The 19,160-nt window shown below is 29.4% G+C and overlaps 1 protein-coding gene across 5 annotated transcripts in view; it reads right to left on the bottom strand.

Annotated features, from left to right (window-relative positions):
* The window catches only part of LOC107071716 (serine/threonine-protein phosphatase 2B catalytic subunit 3), a 303,766-nt gene that overhangs the window by 260,118 nt on the left and 24,488 nt on the right, over positions 1–19,160 (bottom strand). The window lies entirely within an intron of this gene.

Below are 19,160 nucleotides of genomic sequence, written 5' to 3' on the forward strand. Positions count from 1 at the left end.
GCGGCTAACACTTCCCAAATCGTTGGATAGGACGGGATGGGCCCATTCATTTTCTGGCATTTTCCATATATATATATATTTTTAATTTTTCTTCTCTTTTTTCCTTTTGTCTACCGTCTTCTTCTCTCTTTTTTCTCTTTCCATCTATCCTTGTTTCGTCTAATTTTCTCTCATTTTTTCTATTCCTCTTCTTTCTGTCATTCTTCATAATATATTTCTCTCGCATTTTCTACGCATGTTGATAATTATGACAACGAACTAACGTTGTAAGTTAAAAAAATTGACAAAGCGATTTTTTAAATATTTCTGTATTACCGTTCATCCACTACCATAATTAAACATAAATATTATTTCATTCTTTCTCTCTTTATATATATATATATATATCACTGGTTCATTTCCTCTTAATATATCTCTTTCAATTCTTCTATCATTCTCCCTTATTTTCTTTCACTTTCTCTTTTCTTCTTTCTCTCCTATTCCGCCCCTTTTCTTACTCATTCTCTATCTCTCTTTTTCTTTCATACTCAATTCGTTTGATTTTGTCTGACTCTTCTCTCTCTCTCGCTCTCTCTCTTTCTTTTACTTTACTTCTAAAGTTCAGAAGTCAAAGCCAACCATGACGTATGGCTTCAAAGAGCTTTTCTACTGCCGCCATCCTCATTCTCCTTCCACACACAAATACACTTACACACATTCAAATCTGGCATGCGTACACTCATCTATATATGCATATATACATATATGCATTACTTCTCGCGCCCTTACCACGTTTACCACCCTTTTTCTAGAACTCACAATTTCCATCATCAAGCTACGTTATACGTTGGTGGTAGGTACTCTCTCCGACAGCATGACCAACAACAAAACCACCAGAAACCTTTCTGGTCTTCTTTCAACCATCTTTCATTCTCTCAATTCTCTTCATTCTTTCCTTTATTCATTATCCTTTTCATTCCCTGTATTTCTCTTTTCTCCTACCCTCCCAATCTTCTTTATCCTTTTTAATCCCCACCGTCAACGCGCCCTTCTATCCATATTTTCCTTAGGGAAACCCTGATTTCAAGTACCATCTACCACTAGACGGGGTAGACTATTTGGGGTAGAAGATACTTCTCCTCTAACTCTTTTCATCTTTAATATCATTCAACCAGCGAGAAATCTTTTTTATCGAGATATCGATAAACGATTTCGATCTAAATAACGCTTTTGTATCAATACGAGTCTCTCTCTCCCTACATTGAATCGTCCAACGTTATGTTCCATTTTTATCAAATATCGATCCCTTTTACGATAGAAATGGGGGTATGGGGGTGGGTCCTATCCATTTACTTCTATTCTTTTGTACAATTTTCCCTTTTTTTTTGGTTTCGTTTTTCTTTCTACGTGTTTTTTTGTTTGTCCCTTCTTCTTTTCTTTTTTCTTTTTTCTTTTTCTTCTTTTCTTTTTTATTTTTTTTTATTTTATCTCTCGGATTAAATTCTCCTTCGAATTGTCCTTTACTCTTTAACACAAAAATATGAATATACTAAAATCAACGCAGTTCTTATCTCGACAAAATTAATACCGAACAATTGGGTTCGTTATTTCTTCGAATACGCTCGAATTTTATCTTTTATAACAGATACAATTATTATTATTATTATTATTATTATTATTATTATTATTATTATTATTATTATTATTATTATTATTATTATTATTATTATTATTATTATTATTATTATTATTATTATATATCTTCACAAAGCTTAATACCTATTCAAAATGTTTAATTATTTACTACGCAATTTGTTCTATTGTTAAATAATTTGCAAAATATTTTCTATGTGATCATTAATACAATAAATGACAAACTTTTAATTAAAACGTCAATTAATGTAATTATTTCAAGTAAAAATAATGCGTTAAATGAACTCTTATAGTAAAGCTAGAAATAAATTTTACAGAACTTTACAATATTTTTTATTAAAATTAAAAATGAAATGTGTAAATTATAAAAGAGTATCATTTTAATCACATCTTTATATAAATCATCACTTTTTAAAATTATAACATATACCTTGTATTAGTATAATTATAATATATTATACCGAGCATAATGTATGCATAACAAATATTAATTTTATATTTTCACATATAAATTTTCACATATAAATCGTTTACCACAGAAAAAAAATAAAAAGAAACAAATATTTTCGGAACACGAAATTAATATATTTACGTGTAATGTGTCGTCATAGAAAATTAAATATGACCGAAATTCGTTATTAATAATCACTGAAGATTCCAAACTGAATACATTTGCAATCCAAAAGATGAGTCTACAAAAAATATTGTTTATTTGACAAATATTCGCGTCAGCAAAAATAAAAATATATATATATATAACACGTAGACTAAAATAAAATGAAATAAAATAAAATAAAATAAAATAAATAAGAGTAACAACATTCCGTAGGAGAATATTCCTATAGGTTAATTAGTATTCGCATACATGGTTCATTAATAATGATCAAGCCGATCGTTACTAATAATTCCATACATAACACGTTTAATCCCTGCAGAAACACGTACGACCGAAGAAAAGTAAATATTGTATTTAAATAACAAAGCAGGATCAGGAGGATCCTATATGGATCAATAATTCTGTTTAAATTATTTCTTTTTTTTATTATTTATTTTAAATCTTTGTTTTTCATACTCGGACGTGAGAGAAACGATATTTCAAATGGACAATGCATGCATGCATACATACATACATTTGATTTATCCGTGAGGTAAAGTGACTGCATTTCAGCCAATTAAAAGTCAATAAAATTGGAAGTGAGAACGTGCCATTTCATTGGTCATGGCCTTGTCACCAAAAACAAGCCAACTGGTGCTATAATTTATTACATACACATACACGCATATACATATAAAGATATACGCAATTTTTAAATAATTGTATTACGTTGAATTAACTACAGGCTTTCCAATGAATTTAAGGTTCTAAATTATGTTACACATTTATGATTCAAATATTTCTAAAAATGTATATCATTAATTGGAACAAAGAGAGTATAATTTAATATATTCTTAATAACTGTACACACATGCATGACGATTCATCTGAATGTGCGCGACCTAAATTAATTGTATACTTCTCGTTAGAAAAAAAAATGTTTTATACCAATAGCTGTATAGTAGCGAACAAACAGTCTAACAATTAGTTTCACCCTATTTAATTTTTTTTATCGACATATAAAAGTTGATTTGAGTATTTTTTTTTTTTAACAAATAATTGTAGAAATCATATTTTAATCGCACTTGAGAAACACAAATCATCTTATATATAAATGATTTTAAAACAATATCGTATATTCGTAACAAGTATCTATGCGATAAAATGTATTTTAATTAATTTTTACCTAACTTATACAAAAAAAAAAAAGAATAAAATTATGTCAGAAAGTAATATGGTGCGACTTGAAAAAATTTGAATTTGTTAAGAAAGTGCCAAGAATCAATAAATTTTTAAAATCATTTATCTTAACATAATTATTCGTGTTAGTTGTCTCAGCGTGAAACATACAATTGACAGACAAGGATTAAACAATGAAATTATTTCTAAAGGAAACAAAAAGAATGCTAACTACATAGTCAAATTGTTTTTCCTCTAATGACTTTCCATTCTCATATAGGCCGTTGTCCCTTTACCAAAGCAAAAGCAATCTTTAAAGAGATAAAGAGAGGCATCTAGGGGAAGATTGGGGGAAGTGGGGTTGGATGGGGTTGTGAAAAGGAAGGAGAAGGAATAGTACTATATAGGTAGCAGGGTAACACCGTTGCTCTGACGCGTTAATTAAACGCACGTATACATCCGTATAACAGCAAGCGGTCAGAGTATGCGGCCCGTTGCGTACCAACCAATGACCGTTTTAGCTCTTCTCTCACATCAGTTGGTAAAGCTGTATTTATACCATAGGAATATTTACATAGGAGAGTACCAACATTGTACCGTAATTGTACCAACATTGTATAGCAAACCACGTTTACATGTTCGAATGTACGCCAGCCACTTCCGCAAAATCGCGTATACATACATCGTATGATGACCATTCGTTTTCTCTCTCTATTTCTCTTTCTATCTAACTCTAACTTTAAATCTAACTTCGTCTGTCTGTATGTATGTGTATATGTATGTATTTCTGAATGTTTCTGTCTCTGTCATCTTCTTTGATGCTTTTTGGTGGTTAACCTACAAATTCATAACGATGTATGCACTACAAATCTTCCCATAATTTATTATCTCCGATTACGTAAGAGTTCCAATGCGTGTATTTACAAAAATATGCATTTCCTAAATGCGCATGCAGATTTTATAACATTTCTATTCGGCTTTTCACATTTTCGTAAATATATCTAACATTGTTTGCAAAAGAGAAAGAGAAAAAGAGGAGACAACAGTTTATCTTATAATATAAGCTGATTTAATTACAAAATTTTGATAAATTTCAACGTATTATTTCAATAAACATATTCATATTATACGAAATTGTTTTATTAAGATAAAGAAAAACAAAATGAACGATAATATGTATGAACGGTGTATGTATGTCATTTAAGTATATGTGAATCTTCGATGTGATGATATTATTACAACAAAATATGAATCTAGGATTACCTGGGAAACAAATATTTCTCGTTTTTCAAATTGTTGAGGACACTCTTTTATATATTATCATTACATATATGTACTTTTATTCTAAACGAAATAAAAAATAAATGAGCTGTTCAATAATTTCATCAAAAAATAAATTACTGATTAATTTCTATGGAGTTTTTATACATTGATATCTTTATCATTAAAATTAAAACCAAAAAGAAAGTAGAAGTAGAAGAAGAAGATGAAGAAAAATTAATCTAAATTTGAAAATATTATTGAATAATTATTTAATAGAACGAAGTGAAAGGTGTCAACGATTTCTTAATTTGATGATATTCGTTGCCGAGACGAATGGAATGGTTCCAAAGGAGACGAGAAAATGACTGAACGATCTATCCTTACCAAGAAGAGATCTTGGAAGTAGATCGTAGATATATATTAGTACTTACGTGTTCTATTTACGATTTCCCCACCCCCGATTTTCTCCCACTTTATTCTTCTTATTCCTACAAACTCATCTCACTCCAATACGCCTACGTTATTTTCTTCGCATTTCGAGACGATACGCAAAATCAATCATACCATATGATTTCATTCTTGCTTCTTTTTCTTCTTCTTCTTCTTCTTCTTCTTCTTCTTCTTCTTCTTCTTCTTCTTCTTCTATATAAATGCATAGATAGTATATATGTATTACATATATAACACATGTGTGTTTATATATGTATATAACGAAGTAATTCGATTAAGACTAGACGCGTATTCATCGATATCAATTCAAACATGAATATTCTAATCTTCTATTTCAACATCGTTTAAATCTTATTTAACATGTGTCAGTCGAGCTAGCGTAATTACGATTTGTCATATCTAATTATTCGCGTAGAAAAAAAAAATTATATCCATATATATACACGTACATACGTTTTATCATATGCAAAATTGTGATATCATTATTAATATCGTTTACAACATATAATCAAAATACGTATTTACTGATATACAGAATCATCTAAAAGTTTTATATAATATTTTGTTTAATAATTTACAATAAATTGATCATATTTTAGTTCATTAACCCCTTCAGCAGCACGCTCGAGTTAACTCGAGCGTGCGGAAATCGGCCGGTTTAGGGCGTATTATTTTATATTTCTATGATTTTTTACACTCAAATATAATAGAAAATAGAAAATAAGAATGTGAAAGCAAAGAAAAAGAATCGTTTTATTGATATTTATCATTTACAAGCTATAACAATTATTTATTTATTAATAAAATATAACCTTTTTCCATGGAACAAAATCCAAAATTAACATAAAAATATTGATTATTTCTGTATTTTTTTAATTTTTTTGTCAAAGCAATGTTCTAAACTATGCTTTTATGAAAACAAAACAAAATGATTTTTTTTTGCCGTTTTTTTTTTTTCAAAATGCTTGCTGCTGAAGGGGTTAAAGAGACTTTTAAAAATCTCCCATCACGTCTGAATAAAAATATGTAAAAAGTTCGCCAGAAAAATGATTACCACTGACAAAAAAAATAACAACTTTTATTTTTCCAAAGATAAAAGTGAATTTCACCGATGAACAAAAATTCTTTTTACGTTAGACTCCAAACTTTTCTGTCCACTCACGAATACAGATATAATGTATATAAACATTAACATAATCAACTGGCACATTTCTTTCATTAATATATACAAATGTATAACATGTGTTTCATACATATTTTCACTGTATCAAACATGTTAATACACTTTATTACAGATTTGCATATGATAAATATTAATTGACATATTTATTTGCATATGTTCAATTTGTCTAATTTTCTGAGAATTTAATGACCAAATATTTAACTTGATTTTCTTCCCGTTTCTATCTTTCGAACCAATGCAATCGAGAAAACAAGGGGTTAACTCGGACATACATATACATGCACATGCGCACACATACATACATACATATATATCTATCTAAATCAAGCGCATCCCAGCTTCATTCATAAGCAACCGAACTAAATTTAGAAGGTGTGGAAAAGGGAAGAGGAGAGGAGGAGGTTGTTTGGTAATGTCGTTGCTCCCCTTTGACCCACCCCGTACCCCCGCCTGTTCGAATAAAGGGCACTGCTCCGATGCGTGCTGATCATTTGACGTCGGAGTACCAACTCTTCAGTATCTCTCCCTCTCTCTCTTTCTTTTTTTTTCTCTATCGGCTTTGTTTAATACGCGTGCCAAGAAAACTAATACGTCGAATATGTTTCCTCGCAGCAATGATATTGAATAATCCATACTGTTATACTAGATAAATTCGTGTAATACGTGTTATCTAAAAAAAGGAATAAATTCTAATAAATCGTGTAAATTCAAAAATGTGCAATAACTATAACGAGATACAAAAAAAATTGCGTTGTATGCTGCGCGTGTGGAAACATAAATGATCATCTTCTTTAAAAAAATTCGTTCGTACAAAATAAAAAAGAAAACATTTTTCGTCTTTCAAAAACAACATTTGAACAATGTAGAAAATAATATAAAAGTATTTTGTTTTATTATCACAGAATTTATGCGACATATTATAAACGCGAAACGGCTTGTATAAATTTACTCATATTATAAAATGTTTACGACGTCTTACATATGCAGATTATTCGAGAAGTTTATTATACTAACCGGTGAAGAGGAGGGATAATCAATAAAGCGTAGAAAAAGTATTGGTCATGTTTATATGTTGTAAATGTTAATTGGGTAAATGACAATACTTTTTCATCTATCTTATATAAAAAAAAAAGAAAAAAATGAAAAGATGATGAGAAGAATGAGATGAATGTAACGATAAAAATATATATAATATGCGTATATATGTGTGTGTGCATGTTTGTGTACATCAAGAGACGTTGGTAGCCCCCGTCGTATCAAGCCGATTGATAATTACGTGACCGCATTTTATTTACACAAGCGATAACACGATGACGTCCATGTATAATAGCAACGTTCTCTCTCTTTCTCTCTTTCTCTCTCTCTCTCTCTCTCTCTTTCTCTCGGTTGGCATTGAATGCTATGCAATTAACCCCAAAACGAAAGAAATTTACTAAACTCTGTTAATAAAAACAACGAAAAAGTAAGATGAATCGAATGTAAATTCGAAGATAATACCGTCATTTATTAATGAATACACGAATACGTCCAATTATTCGGGATACGATTGGTGTCACGCGAGTTTGATATGTTTTTTAATTACGCTTACCTATTTGTTTATGTTGAAATAATCTTTATACGTGATTCGATGTAATTTATTGAGATTAAATTATGATAATTCATTTATATTCAAAAGATTTACCATGATCATACGAAAAAATATATAAAATGTAGAAAATTATTAAGTTAATACGAAAGATCACTTTTCGATTTTTACACGTAAAATGATTATCAAAGTTTTAACGCAAGTCGTTATACATAATTGGCAAATTTTTTCAAATTCTTATTTTAAAATCTTAAACTTATTGCTCAATGTTTAAGAGATCATTTTTTGATTATTTAATAAATAGCAAGAGAAAAAAAACATGACGCAACCCTCGTACACTTTCTTTTTTTTCTTTCTTTCATTCATTCTTCAAGGCTACGCGTCTCGTCGAATATAAAATATATCGAGCATTGACATTAATATTTAACATATTCGGGACTTTAATTCGCCATTGGATTATATTCGCAACTGTGTAAATATTGAAACGTTTATTTGATCTTAAAAAAAAAATAAAAAAAGAAAAAAGAAAAATGGACTCATACTAACAACGTTGATTGACTAATCCAACGTGTTCGTAACATTTCCGTTATTGTATACATATACATATATATTAAAACTGAATAAAAAAGTATAAAAGACGCACATTGCTATTTTATTTTCAGCGAATGTAAACTAAAAGTATTACTTTTTTGTATAACAAAAAAAGGTTTAATCACATTTCGTTTTATTAATATTTTTCTGTTCCAATTCTGCGTGTATCTAAAGATCAAAGATACTTTGATCTAGTGAGTCTCGAAGATAAAAAACAGAAATATTGAAAAATGAAAGCTTTGATACAAGATGCAATATAGATGTCTATGGAAAAAGTCGTTGAAAATAATAACTTGTTAGTGTTTATTTCGAAACATGATCGTGTTTTATCGTACGTTACTTAGTGGTCGAAGAGGAGGGAGGAGGGGGAGGCGGAAGGGAAAAAAAACGTGTAAGATTTTCGAGCAGACGAACGCGACTAGGAAGAATTCGAAAAGATAAGAACGAAAAAAAAGTTACACGAAAAAAATAAAAGAAAATTAATAAATGAAAATAAAGAAATACATATAAACAAAGTAAACGGTACATTGTTAACAACAAATTATTATAAAGATTAACGAAACGCGTTGATTGATCAAAGCTAAATAATGTAAGCAATATATAATATTATAATGTCAAAAAATATATTAATGTATATCAAATATTAATATATTTTAATTTTCCGTATAATATATATATATATATATCAAAACAATATTATTTTATCTTACGAAAAATTTACTTAGAATTCGATCGATGAATATAAAATATTTCTTATCCTTTATATTTATATATCCTCATATACATACATATATACATACATAAATAAATACATACATAAAACATATAATTCTATCTTTACCCTTATATATCTTCTTAATATCATATATCTAATGTGACCCTGAAGGGTGAGAAAAATAAGAAAACAATGGAGCGCATCGCCCTTCGGAATTTATATTCTCTCTCACACACACACACACAGCACACACATCACACATAAGTTTTCTTTCTACGTAGTTGGTTTGTAGGAAAGCATGCGATAGAAAGAGAGAGAGAGAAAGAGAAAAGGGGGTGGGGGGTTTAGAGCAAGTAACACAGAACGAAGAGAAAAGGAAGGTAGAGGAAGCAGGTAGGTTGGTTGATGAGGGGTTTAGGGGTAGGTAGGAGGGGTAAAAAAGAGGAAGAGACAAGGCGAGACTTTTAGCAACGCGCTGGCGCGAACGTATCGATCAGCAAGAGACGGGGTGGGTAAAGTGTATAGAGAGAGAGAGAGAGAGAGAGAGAGAGAGAGAGAGAGAGGGAGAGAGAGAGTGTACAGTAGGCGTCGCAGGATGAAGAACCATACTCGAGAACGTAGCTTAGTCGAACATCGCAGGTCGACATTGAAGGCCCGTTTGTGTTTCCCCAATATACGATGGATGCTGCCATCTCCAACAGAAATACACACAAAGAGAAAGAGAAAGATGATCGAATGGATTGATAACCTCTTCTCTTCCACCCTCCCCCACCCCTCTTTTTCTCTCTCTTTACCTGTTTGTCTGTTCTGTCTCTTTATATATATACGCAAAAATATATATATACATATGTATACAAAGATATATCATATATGTATGTATGGATGTATGGATAAGTGTATGTATATATGTATGTATATATGAACCGAGTACACCTTTCTCTCTCTCTCTCTTTTTCTCTTATCGACCCAATTTGTCCGATCTTAAACAGTCGCACCCTCGGACTCGCCCTCGGACAAAAAATTACTTTATCCTTGACAAAAGATGATTCTTACTATTAGATTTATTGATCATAAAAAAATTGATAAATTTTCTATTTAATTTTAGTGTCGATGATGAATTGGAGTATACGAGTGATTTCATTAAAATTAAATGCTAACTTTATTTATCTATATACATATTTATCTTTTATATAATATAAGGTGATAATAATTTAATGAAAAAGTGTAATATCTAAGGTAAAAGATGATGATTATTAATATTATTAAAGAGAGAGATTTACTATTTATTGATCATATAAAATAAAGTTGATGATTAATATAAAATGTGCGATTTAAATGAAATTTGTAATTTATTTGTTATCTAATTTTTCCTACAACACACACACACACATAAACAAGGCAATAATAAATCAATAGAAAAATTTATTACCCCTGGGGACCAAAAATATCAATTCTTCGAAATGTCCACGTATTTCGTTCTTTTTTGTTTTTTTTATTGAACAATTTGGGATGAGTCGGTTGATGAATGAAATGTTTGATTGAATTGAATCTCTATTACATTTGTTGTGTGTCCTTTTATCTAGCACAGAACGATATTGATCTTCGACATAGGTAAAAAGACAAAATTAATTCTATCCTCTATGAGAAAATGATTTTTCGATTCTATCGATAATAATATTCTAATCTCGATAGTGTTTCAATCGAAAATATTTAACAATTTCAATTTTTGTATGTATGCGTATTGATGATTATAATAGTGGATTAACAAATAAGTAAAAAAACAAAAAAAGAAAAATTGATTTTATTGATTTATTTTATTATAATATACAATATTGTAAGAATAAATCATAATATCAATTTGCTTTCTTTTCCTATTTAAAATTAATTCATTGTAGCATAAGTAACGGCGAGTATGTGAAAATTTATTCATAAAATTTGTATTCCTTATACGGTAGCGTAGAAATTACCTTCGATTCGGAATTGTTTAACGTCAATTGTTAATAATATTTAACTTTGATAACCAAAAAAAAAAGAAGCCAGTGTATATAAGAAGCATTGAATTACGCTTAGAACGTAAAATAAATTCATTAAGTCTATTGGAAAAGAATATTAAAGGAAAAGGTAAGTAAGTTTCTTTTCTCGTAAGACAAGAAAAATAAACGGATGAAAATGCTTGAAAGAAAATCCTACAAAGAGGGGGAAAAAAGAAGGGAGGGGAAAATAATATAAAAATCTCAATCGTCTTTTGATCAAAAGTATTTAACAATTGAAATGAAAACTTATTGTTATTAATTACTTTTTCAATCTATTATTACTTCTCTCTCTCTCTCTCTCTTTGTACGCTTACAAATTTCATTTTCCTAAGAATGTTTTAACATGATATGCTAATAATATTAAACTTGGATTATAAAGTATAAAAAAAAGAAAACCTGTTATATAAAAAGCGTAGAGCTACGATAAAATTTATAATAAATTCGTTAAATTGTTCGGGGAAGAATATTTAAAAAAAGAAAAAAGGGGGAGGGAGTGGAATATAAAATATATAAATCTCTATTGTTCAATAATCGACAATATTTAACAAATGAATTTAAAGTTCGTATTTTTTATTTTCAAAAAATACTCGAACATGGAAAATTCTTTTCCCTTAGGAATAGTTTTTCAAATACAAAACGCTAATTACATTCAACTCTAATAATAAAATAAAATAAAATAAAATAAAATAAAATAAATAATAATCAAGAAAAACGATATAAAATATTAAAAAATAGAATAAATAGAAAAAAGTATGTAAGTTATGTTGTTTTCTCTCGTAATAAAACAAAAAAAAACACGTAAGAGGAAAGGAAATGGTACAAAAAAAGAGAGAGAGATAAAGAGAGTTCGGTAAGAAAAGATGTCTATCTAATCCGGAAATTCCTATCAAAGGAAAAAAAACCAAGATATATAGAATAAGATAAAAAAAGGCAAAAAAGAAACAAAAAGAAGAAAAATGAAGGGATAGAACGAAACATGTTTCCTTCGATGTTTTCGTTCGTCCTATTGGCCCTTTCCAATGGCCAATTTTCCAAGGCATTAATTTTTCTGGACACAAGGAAGAAGAACATCGGAAATGTTGAAACGTGATCGAACCAGAGTCACCGATTCAATTTTCATAACGCATTTACTATCCTACAAACTTCAGTTTGTTCGTGTCAAATAATATTTCTCTTTATGTTTTCAATCACAAGTCATTTCTCTTTCTCTTTTTTTATATACATGTAGAAAAAGTGTGTGTGTGTGTGTGTGTGTGTGTGTTACTATCTTTCTCTTAAATGGATGGGAAACTCGGTTTTCTTAGTTCTTTGCTTGCGATTAATTACAAAACGAAAAAGTCGGTCAAACCGTTGGCAATCAACCGTTGTGGTTATTGACATGATATGTCTTGTAAATATGTATAGATATACAGTCAGTAACAAAAGTATTCGTACACGTTCTTACTATAAATTAGAAAAATATTTGCAATGTGCAATGGCAAAGTTTTTAAATGTTTCTACATAGAAAAATATTTTTATATAATTAATTAATAAATAACATTTTTATAAATAAAAATAAATAATATTGTTTTATACAATCATTTTATTTTTTTAATTGATATTAAAATTTATTGCAACGGAATATATTTGATTGTTAATAAAATATAATTTTATTTGAATCGATAAAAAAATATTGATTAAATTATAATCATTTGTGGGATACGAAAGTTTGGTGAAGAAGGAAAGTAAAAGTATATTAGGCTTAATAATCTTAAAATTGTATCGATTAAGAAAATAAATGTAGTAACATGACTTTTTATTCTTTCTTATACAGGTTCTAGAGTCGTTTCTCTACAAACAATTTCTCACAATGTTGAACGTGAAATCAGGGAAAAATTTTCAATTTCAGGAAATTGTATGTATATTGATTTTAATTAAAAATAAAATAGTTACGATGAAATAGGCAGAAAATTTTAAATAAATTATTCATCAATTGTATAATATTGAAGAATTGAGTGGGCGTAAAAAATGTCGAATTTATTTTTGTCTTTATTGTATCAGTGTGGAAATGAAACCTTTGTAACTCGTTGTTAATTCGTAATCATTGTTAAATTACAATATATAAAAATAGCTTATAATCTATTTTACTTTAAAATATAGTCGTAATCAATTTTAGTCCCTGGTGTTTGATCAAAATCACGTAGAATAGATATAATTCCAAAACACACACAAAGATAACCTTATTACAAAACCGTAATATGATATTTAACACGTTCCTGAACGTAATCTTTTTAACCAGTTAACTGTGGCGCTCCGTTTTGAAAGTGCGCACCGCTGTATGTAGTGAAAATCGACCGATGACAAGTCGAAGCTAAAATTGCTCATTTTTAGGATAAAATGAACTAAAAATAAAACAAAATAGTAATTTATACATCTCAAATTTCTTCTTACTTATTTTGAAATTTGAGAATATTTTTCATTTTTCACAAAAATTACAATTTAAATAGCCAATGGTTACTACTTTTTATGCATGACGAGTATACTCGTAAAACTCAGTTAACTAGTTAAAAACAAAAATGCACGTCTTCAAATTGCGACAACATTTAACACATTATTGTAAATATTACCAATATACTTAAATATTATTTTATCGGACGATTTAATATAAATAAGAGACTAAACTCGATGCAAAAAGAAAAAAAGAAGATAGAAATAAGATAATTATATTTCACATAGAAAATAAGTTCGATAAAAGTAAAGTATATCAATAAAATATAATATATAATAAAAATAAATATAAAAATAACAATATAAAAATAAAGAAATAAAAAATAAAAATAAAAATAAAAATATGAAATAAAAAATAAAAGTAATAAAAATAGGAAATAAAAATAAATAATAAAGATAAAAAATAAAGCAAATAAATAAAAGTAAAAAAATTAAAATAAAACAAAAACTAAAAAAAGAGATTAGATACGCGGAGAGGACTCGTTACGAGTGTGCGTGCGTACGTGTACACACGCATATTACATACAAATAAAAAATAAATAAAAATAAAAATAGAGGTAAATATTTTATAGATACATGAGCGCGTACGTGCGTGCGCGCGCCCGTGCGAGAGTGTACATACAGGTAAAAAATAAAAATACGAATAAATAAAAATAAAAATAAAAATGAATACGCGCGAGATAAATATGCGATGCTCGTGTATGTAGGTACGTACCAATGGTTTGTTCGAGAAAATTGATGTTAACTTTTAAAGAGAAGGGGGGATGGGGAAGGGAAAATGTGGTGTTCGTGTGGTACAACAAGAACAGAAGAAGCTGCGAGGTACTTGCGAGCAACCCACTCGTGTGTTTGCAGGGGCAGTGACACGTAACTAAGATGCAAAGGTCTGCTTGCCTGTGTTTAAAGAAAAATATCTTCCATCAGAGGGGAAAAAAGAAGGACGAAAGGAATACTAAAGTACCAAGCGCCCTTCTCGAACGGAAAATAAAAAGTCAAGCTTCGCTATAATGTATAGCTTATGCGTGTCCAACCTTATAAGCAAAATAGGAAAAAAGAAAAAAATCAAGATTATAGATTTGAGAAAAAACATCTTTAAATAATATCGTATTAAATAATATTATTGTTAAATTTGTTATAGAAAAAATCTGAACAAATCTTATTGAATTATGCAGTATACACTAATTGATGAAATAAATTATAATTTTAATTAAAAGAAAAAAGGGCCAAATCATTTGCATGATAAATAATGTCATTGAAAACGAAAAGAACAACTTTCATGATAGATATAAACACGTCAAAGATTCTACTTTAACTAGAAATAAAAGAGGATAATAGCCCTGAAAATAAAAAAAATAAAATAAAATGTATGTTATTAAAATCGATTAGTTCAAATAGAAAATATTCTACGGGAAAAGAAAAAAAACATTTCTGAATGTTTTCAATCGGGTTGATTCGAACGCTTCGGCTTATCCCTCGTCGAGAATTGTGGAATAATAATTCAAAACGCATTGCAAACTTTTGTTATACTCTTGAGAAAATTTTATAAAGAAAAGATATTCTTCTTTTTTCGTACTATATCGCGAAAGAAAATCTTCGTAGGGGGGAAAAAAAAAGGAATCCGAGAGAAGAGAAAAGAAAGAATAAGATATATAGAAAGGATGAGGGAAAGGGGTGAAAGAAAAAAAACCTTCTATCTTCTTAAAACGGGGCATTCAAATTCCTGATGCTCAACTCACCGCACTTTCGTAACTTTTTCAAGTTAGAAAGAAAGAAAGAAAAAAAAGAAAGAAGAAGATATCACTGACGAGACCCATAACATGTATAAAGGGATAAAATGGTGGAAAGCGGATAGAAGGGGAAGAGAATTGAGAGATGGTAGAGGGTAACGCAGGAGTTGAAGGGAAGGTGCGTAAACGTCACAGTGCAAACTCACCCTTCTTTCACTCTCTATCCATCCATCTATCTTTTTCTACCGTTAACCTTAGCACGTAGAAAAAAGGGAGAGAAGAAATAGTTGGTTATATCTCTTTCTATTTCCCTCTTATACCTTTCTATCCACCCATCTATCTATCCATCCATCCATCCATCCATCCATCCATCCATCCATCCATCCATCCATCCATCTATCTATCTATCTATCTATCTATCTATCTATCTATCTATCTATCTATCTATCTATCTATCTATCTATCTATCTATCTATCTATCTTTTTCTCCCTTCCTTTGTCTCTCCATTTCTCTCTCGTCGCTCACCTCAAACGACCGGAGCGACCTTTTTCCGCTTAGTTAAGTTTCCCAGGAAATCCGTACGGAAGGACGAAGCTATAAATTTTTTTTCTACGAGCCCCGCGAGGCTCGGTCGAAGAAAAAGAACAAGAAGAAGAAGAAAAAGAAGGAGATGGTGCTTGGTAATGGTGAGGATTGCAGTGGTTGTGTGTGAATGGTAGGTAGTGATGGCGAAGATGGTAAGGTATAGCTAAGAAAAGCTAAACTTTCTTTGGTAAGGAACTTCAAGCATCGTTCAAGATTCGCCAGAGTGATAACTTCATCTTGGAGAAAGGATAATGACGATCAAGATAATAAAGACGATGACCAAAGTATAATAGACAACTGTGAGGGAGCTTATACTTTGAGTATAATAACAAGGGGTTCAACCTTACTGTCACCTAAATTACATACCGCAAGAAGGTACACCCATGAAAATCTTTAATAACAGAAACTTTCATATCAAGATCTTGTTATATAGTATTCGTAAATCAACTAAAAACTAAGAAACCTCTCTTTCTTTCTCTCTACTAAATGTTCTGTATATTATTATTATTATTATTATTATTATTATTATTATTATTATTATTATTATTATTATTATTATTATTATTATTATTATTATTATTATTATTATTATTATTATTATTATTAATATTGGAAAATATGTTCATCATTCAAATCTGACGACTTAACATTTAAACTTGGTTGACAAATGATTAATTATTGTTTTGATCATGATACAGTAACAAGTGTAAATTTTGTAATATGTCGTTTTAAATAAATTTGTATTTGGAATATAATTTTGATTTGAAAATAGGAATAAAAATAAAGGATACGTAAGAAAATCGATTTTGTTCGCGTACTTAGTCGAAGATTTGTATTACCTTGAAAATGATTTATCACAAGGTAGGAGGTGCCATCTAAGATTTCAGAGTTAGGGTGGTAGAATAAAATTTTATACATATCGATTTCAAACTTCCCCACTCTTTGATATGTCATCTATTTTTTATATTCCAAATCAAAATGATTTAAAATCGGGAATTATTAAGGGTTGTAAATATTAAAATAGATGCGCAGAACTTACGAGACATCAAATACCAAAAATATCCTTCCTTTATTAATATTAACCGAAATATTCGTTTATAATTCAACTCGATAGGATATACATATGTATATTATCCTTAAACTGAATTACTGCCTACTATTTCCATAAATACAATGACTCGATTTATCAGAAATATGAACACATACGTGCATACGTGCAATACATACACACAGAAATGACATAAAACCGATAGAAACAAATTAAACCAACAAAAACGTTAACTTTATATTAAACTAAGTTGAAACAATCGTTATGATAAAAAAACGAACGATGCAAACGAAACGGAAAAAACCAAAAAAACCTATATTAAAGCCCATAAAAAAGAACATTCATACTAAAATCATTTTTTTTCTCTTTCTCTAATAATTGTTGATTCAAGCTATCGACATTTTCAAGTATTTTATTAATTACAATCATAAAAAAAAGAATAAATATTCTTTTCTAATATTTATATTTTATTACAAACTAATAAAACATCTCACATCATCAAATATATTATTTCCATATAAATATAACACGAAAAAAAGAACAAAAATGCACTAACTTTTTTCGACCAACCTTACATTATTTATACGAATAATCAATAATTTATATCACAAAAAAAATAATTATTATAAAATAAAATTTAAAATAAAACCAAAAACTATATGAACAGAGAAAGATTGTAAAGAAAATAAACGAGGTGGATAAAAGAAAGGTTTGGTACAAGGTACAAGTTTTGAGATGATGGTCGGGGGTGGTAGAATTTATTTAGAATATAAGAAAAAGAAAACCAATGGATATTATTTATGATGGATAATAATATGATTTAATAATAATAAAGTAGAGAAAGACAGAGTGAGAGATTTTAAAGTGGAACAAAAAAGTATATAAGATTTGTGAAAATAAATTGATTAAATGAAAGAGAAGGAGGGGGGGGGTAGGTTTGAGATGATGGTCAGGGGGTTGTAGAACTTATTTAGAATGTGGAAGAAAAACAATGGATAGTGGATAAGAGAGACTGCATCGCTATGAATAAGGTAATCTATGCGTTACTACGGGGTTGGTCGTGGGTATTGATCTGGTCACGGAGCCCCGCCCCCGCCTCTCCCACAACCTCCTACCCCCTACTCCAAGCGTCACTCGCTCGTCTCTTACTCTACTACGCCCTCTCTTCGACTCACGCCATTCTTCTCTCTCTCTCTCTCTCTCTCTCTCTATCTCTCTCTCTCCTTCCCTTTCTATCTTTCGTTTTTTTCTTTTTTTCCCCATTTTCTAAGGGTATTTCTTCTTCTAGTATTTTTATTCTTATTCTTATTCTCGTTTCATCGAAAACACAAGTGAGAAGAACTGTTCTGTTCTGCCATGCATCCAACTGGGATTGCTGGCAAGTTTCTTTTCTAACACATTTTATCTTCCTATTTTTCTTTTCCGTTTTACTATCTTACACTCTGTCTACATATATATATATATATATATATATATATATACTGGTTATTTTTTATACTCTTTTTTATTTATTACAAATTATATGTATATTATATGTTATCATATCTATTTTATTATTATTATTATATATTTTATATTTTATATTTATTATACAGATGTTATTTTTATCTACAGATAAAATCGGATTTTTATTTTGAAATGACGTCTCACAAAGTTTCATATGCCATAGAAAATTTCAAGATAGGAAAAGCTGGGATAGAAAAGATGGAAGATACAATTTCATAAATATTAGTTTTAAATCTCCTTCCTCCTCCTCCTCCTCCCCCTCCTCCTCCTCCTCCTCCTCCTCCTCCTCCTCCTCCTCCTCCTTCATTCATAATCTAATCCGATATATATTTTTTTCTAAAATTTGAATTACTTAAAATCGATAATTTTGTAAAATAAGAATTTTGAAATGCATATGTTTATACGCGGAACCCTTTTCACATTTTAAAAAGAAAAATTGTATACAAAGAAAAAGTACATACTATAATACATAGAACGGAAACAATATAGGTCTAAAAACTCGGGCCGATCAAGGTTCACCTGTTGATACACGAATATACGAAGGATTGGTCCCATCGAGAATGGAGTCTCGTTGAGTTTA

The sequence above is a fragment of the Polistes dominula genome, unplaced genomic scaffold, assembly GCF_049000335.1.
Source record: "Polistes dominula isolate Pdom_NZ unplaced genomic scaffold, Pdom_raw_medaka contig_22, whole genome shotgun sequence".
NCBI classification, from domain to species: domain Eukaryota; kingdom Metazoa; phylum Arthropoda; class Insecta; order Hymenoptera; family Vespidae; genus Polistes; species Polistes dominula.